At 27.8% G+C, this 10,454-nt stretch overlaps 1 protein-coding gene across 3 annotated transcripts in view; it reads right to left on the reverse strand.

Moving 5' to 3' along the window:
• The window catches only part of LOC107448429 (uncharacterized), a 39,142-nt gene extending 35,807 nt beyond the window's left edge, over positions 1–3,335 (reverse strand). For 2 of the 3 annotated variants that reach the window (XM_071178534.2, XM_071178532.2), the window contains exon 1: positions 3,006–3,335. The gene's annotated coding sequence lies outside the window, so the exon portion shown is untranslated. The remainder of the gene's footprint in view (positions 1–3,005) is intronic. The other variant, XM_087165983.1, reaches the window with a different exon arrangement.
• Between the last annotated feature and the right edge of the window lie 7,119 nt (positions 3,336–10,454).

Below are 10,454 nucleotides of genomic sequence, written 5' to 3' on the forward strand. Positions count from 1 at the left end.
TAAACACATTAAATGTATAGAATATTTTTGATTGATTATTATGAATAAAGTAATAATGTAAAATAAAATAAATACTACGTTTTTCAAAGGATTGGAAACAAGCCGAAAGAATCTTTTTGGCAAGGCCAACTGGAGCTAGAAAGAGAGGCAGACCCCGACTGAGATGGGCGGATTGCCTCCAAAGGGACTTTGCCACAATCAAGGTCAGAGACTGGAAAGCCGTGGCATGCAGAAGAAAGGACTGGTGCAGTCTTCTTGAGAAAGCCAGGGTCCACCGAGGACTGTCGAGCTACTGATGATGATGGAAACAAGCCGATTTTGACACAAAAAGCGAAATAGTTAAATTAATAATAATAATAAATGCGGTAGATAATAAGAAATCTTTTATTAATTCATGGAGAACTGTCTCAGGTTTCTCAACATTCTAGGAGATAGAAAAAAAAGAGTTGTTTGTTATTTTTATTAATTACTAATTTCGTTTATATACTGAATTAACCTTTTGTATTCTCCATAAAAATTGGTTAAAGTTCGATATTTTTTTTTTCTTTTACGTGAATATTAACTTGACACCCGCAGTGAAAATATTTTTTTTAAAAAGCATATTCGAAAACATTACGTAACACCCGGAAAGTTTGAAAATAAAATTAGGTTATATTTTATAGATTTGAAAGGGGGGAAAATAGCTTGTGGGTCAGGAAATTTTTAAAAATGAAATAACAGGAATTATTTTAATTTTCCTCTAAAATCGAAGAATACTTGATTAGTCTTAAAAAACATTCACAGAGTTAATTGAAAAATTTTGATTTCCACCAGATTCTCTGCAAAAAGTGTTAAATTTTGCAGTTAATTATACATTTATTTATTTTTGTAAACTTTAGTTTTCTTTAAGAAAAATATTTTATTTATTTATATTGATCTTCTTAATTATATTTAAGGAGCATCCAAAAATATAAGTACTTAGGGCCTCTGAGGTTCTTAATCCGGCCCTGTGGTGATAACTTAAATTCTTTCTATTACAGCTTTGACTTGTTGTGAAGCAATGATAAGCTACATTTTCGAAAATTTTAAATGCATTTGAAATTATATATGTGGTTAAAAGACTTTTAGTAAAAGGATTTTGATGAAAATTAAATGGGAATTATTTAGGAAATTTTCTAAAATTAAAAATATTTTAATTGGAATGAATCAAAAAGTTAGCAACGAGAGTAATAATTATTAAAAATTAAGCATTATTCTTTGAATTATGATTTTATAATTAAAATTTTGTTTTTGCCGAAATCGTCGTAAACATAACAGCAGAAAGGACAAAGATATTTTTTTCAGTTACTTATTTTAGTATTTATCGTGAATGTATTCATGAACATTAACAAATTATATTTAACCTGAATTGTTTGACGCTTGTCACCTACTTTGTTTTACGATTAGCGGTTCCCTTTCACACTTCACTCCCCCAGTGACAAAAAGAATCCCTCAAAAGACGATGTCTTCTTTTCGAGCCCACATGAAATGGTTAAATGTTGTATACTTTATTTTAATTCCCCCTCTAACTAACTCTCTCTCTCTTTATATATATATATATATATATATATATATATATATATATATATATATATATATATATATATATATATATATATATATATATATATATATATATATATATATATATATATATATATATATATATATATATATATATATATATATATATATATATATATATATATATATATATATATATATATATATGTATATATATATATATATATATATATATATAAATTTTAAAAAAACACTTAATAAAATTTTTAAGTAAGAAAATCGTTGATGTTGATCGATTTTGCGCCTTTTTGAAATAATGCGCCCATGGCATTCGCCATACTTGCCATACCCTAGATACGCCACTGGTATCAGCTTTGACCCATTCACGTGATGTGGCTTGAAATCTGTTATTTAACTGATAAACAGAAATGTTCACATTTTAAGAAATGATAATTTATAATTCTGATGGTCGGATAAATTCTTTTCTTCCATCCAATGCATACCTTAAACTCATTTAATAATACATAAAAAGAGTTCTCAAAGTCACGCCTACCTCCCTCTCCAAATATTACGGAAGCAAATTGTCACATTCTCAAAAATACGTTTTTTTATTTATTTTTTTTTAATTAAAGCGGCTTTTATTTCTGATAATAATAACATTTTATGGAATTTATGTGAAAAATTTGAAATAAAAGAGAATAAATGCGTATCGGATTTAGTGTTTCAGCTCTGGTCCACATAATATTGTCATCCAATTAGATAAGAATAAAATAGTAAATATAAAAGAAGATATAATATAAAAATATAAAAGAAGGTGAATTAACAGTTCTTTTTTTTCGTAAGTATATAAAACTGCTATAAGTACCATTTTTTGTGAATGAAAGTAACGGAATTGAAATTAGTTTAATTTCAATAAAATAAGGATAGCGATGACATTAAAGAATCGATAAAAGAAAGTTTCTCGTAAAAGTAGAAAGAATTATGGAACAACGAAATAAAGCATTTTTTCGAATATCTTTATGTTTTATTGGCTGAAAAACAGTGATTTATTAAAACTAAAATACTTTAAATGATGAAATATTTTCAGTTATTCTGAATGTTCTATGTTCATAGCTTTTTTTTATTAAACTAATGCGTTTTTTTTATTAAACTAAATATGATTTTTTTAAAATAAAATTAAAGGTTGCATTTCATTTTTAAATGGAAACAAAGTTGTTAAAACGCTTAAAAAATTCGAAGCTCCAATTTTTAAAAATTTAAAGGTCTTAATAATTTTAAAAATATAAAATAAGAACAAAATCCATGCTCGCAATAAACTGTAAAATCATGAACTAAAGTGAAATTTGGTAAACGAACATAAAAAAAAGCAATTTTAATGTGACCATTCATATAAAACAATTCTAACAGTACATAAATACTCAATTTTAAATATATTGATTGAGTTAATGCAAACATTTGCTTACCTCCTTGAAACAAATTTACTTTTGGTTTTCCTGTTCTTCATAGAAAATTTTTATTAAGAGTGGGAATTATTGATAACACGATTTGTGTTTAAAAAAAAAGACAGTGACAAATAATTTTAATAAGTCTCAATTAAAGTTAAATTTTAATTTCCAAAGTTGAACAAAATAAAAATTAACAGAAAATTTATGGAATTTAATAGAGAGTGAGTGGAACGTTTGTCGCAGAAAAAGTCCCTTGACAAAATGACCTAAGTAAATGTCAACAAGAGTCATCCCCTTGGATCCCTTTAAAAGCTTATAGTGCTGCTTTGAGGAGAACTTCTCCTGACTAAAAGTCTGGGGGGGGGGGCTGTCTGCTGTTTTAGTTAGGACTAATATAGGGGATAAGGACATTTAACTTTCCCGGGGGGGTTTTAGAAAAGCAACACGCTTTTGACAGACCGGTTTTACGCACAAAAAGTGGCGTTCGCATCGTCGTAGTGATTATTTTCTGACATCCCCGCCGTACCTTTGCATTGCGCGTAATCAGTGTTGATCATTAAAAAGCAATTTAATTTAAATTCTAAAACTTTTTCATTTCCGTAAACCAGTATATTATTTTGTATATTGCTTAAAGATGTCTATTCATTACTCATAATTTATTTGTTTGTTTATTGAAGCTTTAAAAGCAGAGATCATTCAGATTACGAGCAATAGTTTCGGTTTTGTTTAGTTTTGGTTTTCAGAACTTAGATTAATTAAAACCGAAGGAAGGATATTTACTTATCCAACCATAGTTATTAGTTTGAACCGTCTGGTTCTATTATAACTGAAGTAAAGATGCTTATATTAAAATTTTTTTATATTTAAAAATATGATTTAACAGAAGGAGTTCGAAACTAAAATCCTTTGAATTTTATAAGTTTACTATTATTGTTTTAAAATCGTAATAATTAAAAATGCACATCAATGACACATTTTTTTAAAGCCATGCAACAGTAAATTTGTTAAAATTTCCGATGAGAAATATATATATATATCAGTATCAAAATCTCCCAATTCATTACTTAATGTCCGCGTAAGACTATGTACCTTGCTAATTAATTGCCCACAATCAAATGCTCTTCATTTTGTTTTGATTTGCAAGGAATATAGATAAAATAATTCATAATTTATGTAAATATTTAAACATTGCTTCTTTATGAATGTTTTTTTTAGGAAAATAATCATCTTTTGCGTTACACGTAAAGGGAAACCACGAAAATATCTTTCAGATTGCTTGACGCTTAAGGAGTTCCAGCGAAATGCTCAGTAATCGTATTGAATTTTTTTTATATAATAAATAATTTGTTTAGCGTCTTTGACAGACAGTCAATTATTTCGGTGAATATAGCGAGATGCTCTTCATATTTTTTGTAATTTTTAACTCATTCCAAAAATCAAAGTAACGTGCAATTTAAATATCGGCGTAAAACAATATTTATAAAAGTTATAAAAATAATTTATTTTAACCAAGATTAAGTTAAAATTAAAGTAATAAAATTTTGCGTTACACGCAAAGGAAAACCTAGAAAATGTTTTTCAGATTGCTTGGCGGTAATAGGATTTCAACTAAATGTTCATCTTTATCTCAATGAAATTATTTTTTTATAAGCAACCATTTTTTATTATTAATCAGGCCTAGCCGTTGTGGTTCAGAAGATCAGGAGTCTCCTTGAAGTCAGGCTAACCGTGGGATGTTTTCCTCAAAATGTAACGTAAATGCGGGCTAGTTCCATCAAGAAGTCCAATATGGAGGCAAATTTCTCTCAATACTTTATAAAGGACTCTCCCTGTCTTTTGGATATGATTTAAAATTGAATTTACGGAGTTAAACATGAGTAGGCGTAAGCACATAATTAGGTCGGCTGTTCGACGACGGTTATAAAATTATGAAATAGATAAGGTATCAACTTGCTGAATATAAACGAAAAGCTCTTCTTTTTAACTCAACCAGTAAAACAAAATAAGCCACAATTTAAGTATCGAATTACAATTATATACTTATGAAAGTTATAAAAATAACCTGTTTTAAATAAAATTAAAATATCAAATTTTGCGTTACATGCTAAAGAAAACTACAAATGCGTTTTTCAGATTGTTTTTTATCGGTAATAGGTATTCCAGCTAAATGTTCATTATCTAAAAGAAGTTATTTTTAAATAATCAATAATTTTTTTTCTTCCCATCCTTGATAGATGGCTTAACATCTTTGTGAATATAAAGAAACGTCCTTATTATTTTTAATTCAACCCAGAAATCAAAATTACTCATAAGTTACTTGGAGTACAATCATAATCATTAAAGTTATGAAAATAACTTATTTCAATTAAGACTAAATAGAAATAATCAAATTTTGCGCAAAACCGCAAAAAAGTCTTTTAGATTACTGAACGGTAATAGGATTCTAGCTAAATGTTCATTATCGCAATGAATTATTTTTTCAACAATTAATTTTTTTTATCATCCTTGAGAGACTAATTGTCATATTAGTTGATGTTGTGAAACACTTTTTACTTTTTACACGACCCAGAAATCAAAGTAACTTGCAATTTAAATATCAGAGTAAAATCATGTTTATAAAAGCTTTTGTAGTAACCTATATTGTATTTAAAATTAAATTAAAATTTAGACAAATCAAATGTTGCGTTAAATGCAAAGGAAAACCACGAAAAAATCTTTTAGATAACTGAACAATAATAACATTACAGCTGTATGTTCATTATCGCAATGAATTATTTTTTAACCATTAATTTTCTTATCATCCTTGACAGACAAATTGTCATCTTAGTGGATGTTGTGAAATACTTTTCTTATATTTTTAACTTTTAACACGACCCAGATATCAAAGTAACTTGCAATTTAAATATCAGAGTAAAATCATGTTTATAAAAGCTTTTGTAGTAACCTATATATTATTTAAAATTAAATTAAAATTTAGACAAATCAAATGTTGCGTTAAATGCAAAGGAAAACCACGAAAAAGTCTTTTAGATAACTGAACAATAATAACATTACAGCTGTATGTTCATTATCGCAATGAATTATTTTTTTAACCATTAATTTTTTTATCATCCTTGACAGACAATTTGTCATCTTAGTGGATGTTGTGAAATACTTTTCTTATATTTTTAACTTTTAACACGACCCAGATATCAAAGTAACTTGCAATTTAAATATCAGAGTAAAATCATGTTTATAAAAGCTTTTGTAGTAACCTATGTATTATTTAAAATTAAATTAAAATTTAGACAAATCAAATGTTGCGTTAAATGCAAAGGAAAACCACGAAAAAGTCTTTTAGATAACTGAACAATAATAACATTACAGCTGTATGTTCTTTATCGCAATGATATATTTTTTTAACCATTAAATTTTTTATCATCCTTGACAGACAATTTGTCATCTTAGTGGATGTTGTGAAATACTTTTCTTATATTTTTAACTTTTAACACGACCCAGATATCAAAGTACGTTGTTATTGAAATAGAGGAGTAAAATCGTACTTTGAAAAACTTTTTGAATGAAAATAATTAGAATTTCCATTACACACAAATGAAAACCAAGAAAACGCTTAACTAGCAAACTAATTGTACGCTAACAGGCTAGCTTGGAATGTTTACTAAAATGTTCTTTATTTTATTTATTTATTTATTTTTTGTAAGTACATAAATTGTGTGTTTTATTTTATTTCAAATATTTGAATTTCAGAATGATATAAAGAATTAAATTTTAAAAACATATATTTTTTTTTTTTTTTTTTTAATTTTACAAATTATAAATCTTTAAAAAAATCTGGGGAAAAAATGTGTCATAAAATTTGCGAATTTCAGATTTTTCTGGCAAAGAGACTGAATGTTATCAATTATTATTAATCATTACAACTTATAAAAATCAAATAAAAAAAAGAACAAATTATGTACAGCTGCAATAAACAAGCACCGCAGTTCACTAGAGGGCGTGGATATAGAGTACAAACTAGTTACTAGACCAGTGATGTCAACGTTCACCGTGACGTCCGTTTGGTCGAGTGATTGATCTTTCTGCCTGTAATTGACTGATTTCTAGGTGCAATGGAGGAATGAAGGTGTTGATTGGTTTACTCACGCTGACCTATGCGAAGATCAAGACAAAACTATTCACCCATGGAGTCTATAGGATCCATGTATTCACCCCACACTCCTATTCGAAGTGACTTTTCCTCGTAACCATGGTACCCGCCACGACGCGAGACAGATGTCTGGAGGAGTTCTCCTGAAAGCCGCTCTATACATCTGTTTTCCAAGAACATCTAGATAATTGCTTGTTTAAGACAACTTATTGGACATATAGACGGTTCTATAAATATTTGACATTTTAGAAAAGTACAAAAGAGCCCAGTATCATAAAAATGATTAAGGTGATTTAACGAAGCAAAAGGACATTTTCCCATGGTGCATAGTGTAAAATAAAATGGCTATTTTTTGAGAAGTCAGATAACTGTGGGTCCTCTCTGTGGGTGGTATGAAGATGTTAAAAATCAAGACATGCTTTAAATATATCTATTAGTCAGTGTAGAATGCATTTTATTACACTATCCCGAGTAGGGTATAAGATTGGCAATTATTTTAGTTTTCTAAATATTTGTTTTATTTTTTTTTTATGCCATGCTCTTTTTTGTTTTTTAGTGCTGCGCTATTCTTCTCTTTACGTATTCTAGTTTTAATTTTTTTCCAATTAATTAAAAGTTGCCATATGCAGAAAAAATTAAAACAAAACAAAAGAATTTTTCTAGTGGGGGGGGGGAATTTTCTATTTTAATTAGGAAAATAGCTACTAAATTGAAGAAATAAAAGTTTCTCTTTCTGAAATTACCAATTCTATTTTACTTTATTGTAGCGAATGTCAAAGTTTCAGAATTGCACATTATCCTCCCTCTTAATTAAATTTCAGAGGAAAATAAAAATTTATATTTGGAAAATATCTTTAAAGTTGAGAATAAGAGTCAAATATTAATTTTATTTGAATTTATTTTTGACTTGACTTTATTCTGTTAATGTTTAAACTTGCATGTTAAAGATGCGAAGCAGATTTTTTGCCCCTCACTCTTATTTCAGAGGAAAACAAAGTTTTCTATTTGGAAAATAGATTCAAAGATGAAATTTTTTTAATTACCAATTTTTCTTGACTTTATTTTTGCGCACGTCGAAATTTTAGAAGAGGTGAAACACTTTGTTCGCCCTCTCATTATTATTTCGGAAGAAACTAAAGTTTTCTACCAGGAAAATAGAGTGAAAATTAGAAAAAAAATAGTTTTTTCCTTTTACTTTACTTTTTCCAAATGTCAAAAAGCACATTATTCGTCTATTTAGCTTAATTTCAGAACAAAATAAAGTTTCCTACTTGGTGTATAGCTTCAAAGTTGAGAAAGAATTGCTTTTTTTCCTCTCTAAAATTACCGATTCTACTTGACTTTGTCTTGGCAAATGATTGAATATCAAAAGGTGCAAAGCACATTATTCAACTTCCCCCCCCCCTCACTTAAATTTTAGAGGAAATAAAGTTTTCTATTTGAAAAATAGCTTCAAAATTGAATTTTTTTCCCTTCAAATATCACCGATTTTACTTGACTTTATTTTTGTGAGTGTCTAAATTTCAGGAGGGGCGAAACATTGCTTAACCCATCACTTAAATTTTAATGGGGACCTTTGCCCTCCGTCCGGTTGGCACACTTCTGGGTCTGAAGCTAGATAGTAGAGGAAGCAACTAAGTAAGACAGAAGTACACTATAGAGAAAGTGTTAACAATTAATTACATGAAGTAGTGGCCTTTCTCCCTCTCTGCGATAATTCTCGGAAAATGCCTTTTAGCCGTTTTTTACCCTTCTCTTTATGTGTTAAAGTAGATATGCAATTACAAAAAAGAAACTTTTCAGCAATTATATCGTTACACAATTTCTTTCCTATATATATATATATAAAAGAAAGAAACTTAATTTTGAAAAATGTGATCTTGTCCTTTCATATGGAGCCCCCTTGATCGTCGGGGAGCCGGGGAAGTGAATCGACTGCCCCGGCGTAGTTACGGCTCTGTTCTTTAACGTTCTAGCAATAATGTTCAGGTAATGAAACAGTAATGTTCCAGTTCTTAATTGATAGTACCTTCAGTATTATCGAATCTTATTAGAGTTCATTAAATATTTTTTTTCTATAAATGGAAATTTTTAAAACTTTGATTCTCGTTTTTTTAATGCAAAGATAATAAGGTTAAATAAATTTCTGCATTCTAAGAAACTATTATAAAAATTCGCAGCGTATCCTACCTTTTAGAATATAAATACTCTGATTTTAGCATATTTTGGAATAAATAACTTTTTTAGACTTTTTTTTAAAAAATTTCGACAAATGTATGCGAATTTTCTAAAAATATGTAATTTACTTTATAATATTAAACAAGTTACTAAAAATTTTCACATTGTAAAAAATTATTTAAAAAAATTCATATTGTCCTACCCTATATTAGAAATGCATATTCTCTGAACTTCGCAAGATTTGTGCTAAATTAGCTTCCTTTAAAAATTTTCGGCGCATTTTTTTAGACACCTGGGAGAAAATTCTTACAATTGGTTGCTTAGTTTTTAATATAAGGCATGCTACAAATAACTTTCGCATTGCAGAATTTGTAATTTGTCGTTCTTGATGTTAAAAAAAAATGGTTCGGCCTTAACATATTTTGGACTAAGGAAGCTATTTTAAAAATTCTCCACAATATTTCTTACACGTATGAGAATTTTCTAAGAACTAAGCTCTAATTCTTTTAATGTAGATATTGCAAAAAATAAAAAATAAATCGCAAATCGTTCTCTCTTATGTTTCAACCCATGAAATTCGCTTTAATAATTTTAAATAACACGATATTTTAAAAAAATATTCCATAAATATTTTCTGTCGTATTTGGATATTTTCAAACAAATTGACTCTCTTCTAAATGATAAAAATATGTTTAATTTCTGCACTGCCAAAAAATTATAAAAAAGTTCGTAAATTCCCCTTTCCTACGTTAGGAATATAAATGTTCTGATTTCAGCCTGTTTTGGAATAAATAAGATTTCTTCTTCGTGCCTTTCTCAAAACATTTCCACAAATATATGGAAATTTTCTAATATTTGATGTTCACTTTTTAATATAAATTAAGTTTCAAATCATTTCTGCATTACAATAATTTATGAAAAATTCCCAAAATGCCCGTCCTCATGTTAAAGATAATGATCTTAATATGTTTTGAAATATACATTTTTTTAAAACTTTTCTTTAAAAAACTTCTAAAAATATCTATTTGCTATTATAAACTCATTTTTTTAAATCTATAAATTACTGCATTAAAAGAGCCTAACTCTATTAGTTGCTACGCTAAAATGAAGTTACACAATGTCACTAATATTTGTTAAACAAT

This window comes from Parasteatoda tepidariorum, chromosome 6 (genome assembly GCF_982258835.1).
Source record: "Parasteatoda tepidariorum strain Cologne lab strain chromosome 6, Ptep-v5.0, whole genome shotgun sequence".
In the NCBI taxonomy this organism is placed as follows: domain Eukaryota; kingdom Metazoa; phylum Arthropoda; class Arachnida; order Araneae; family Theridiidae; genus Parasteatoda; species Parasteatoda tepidariorum.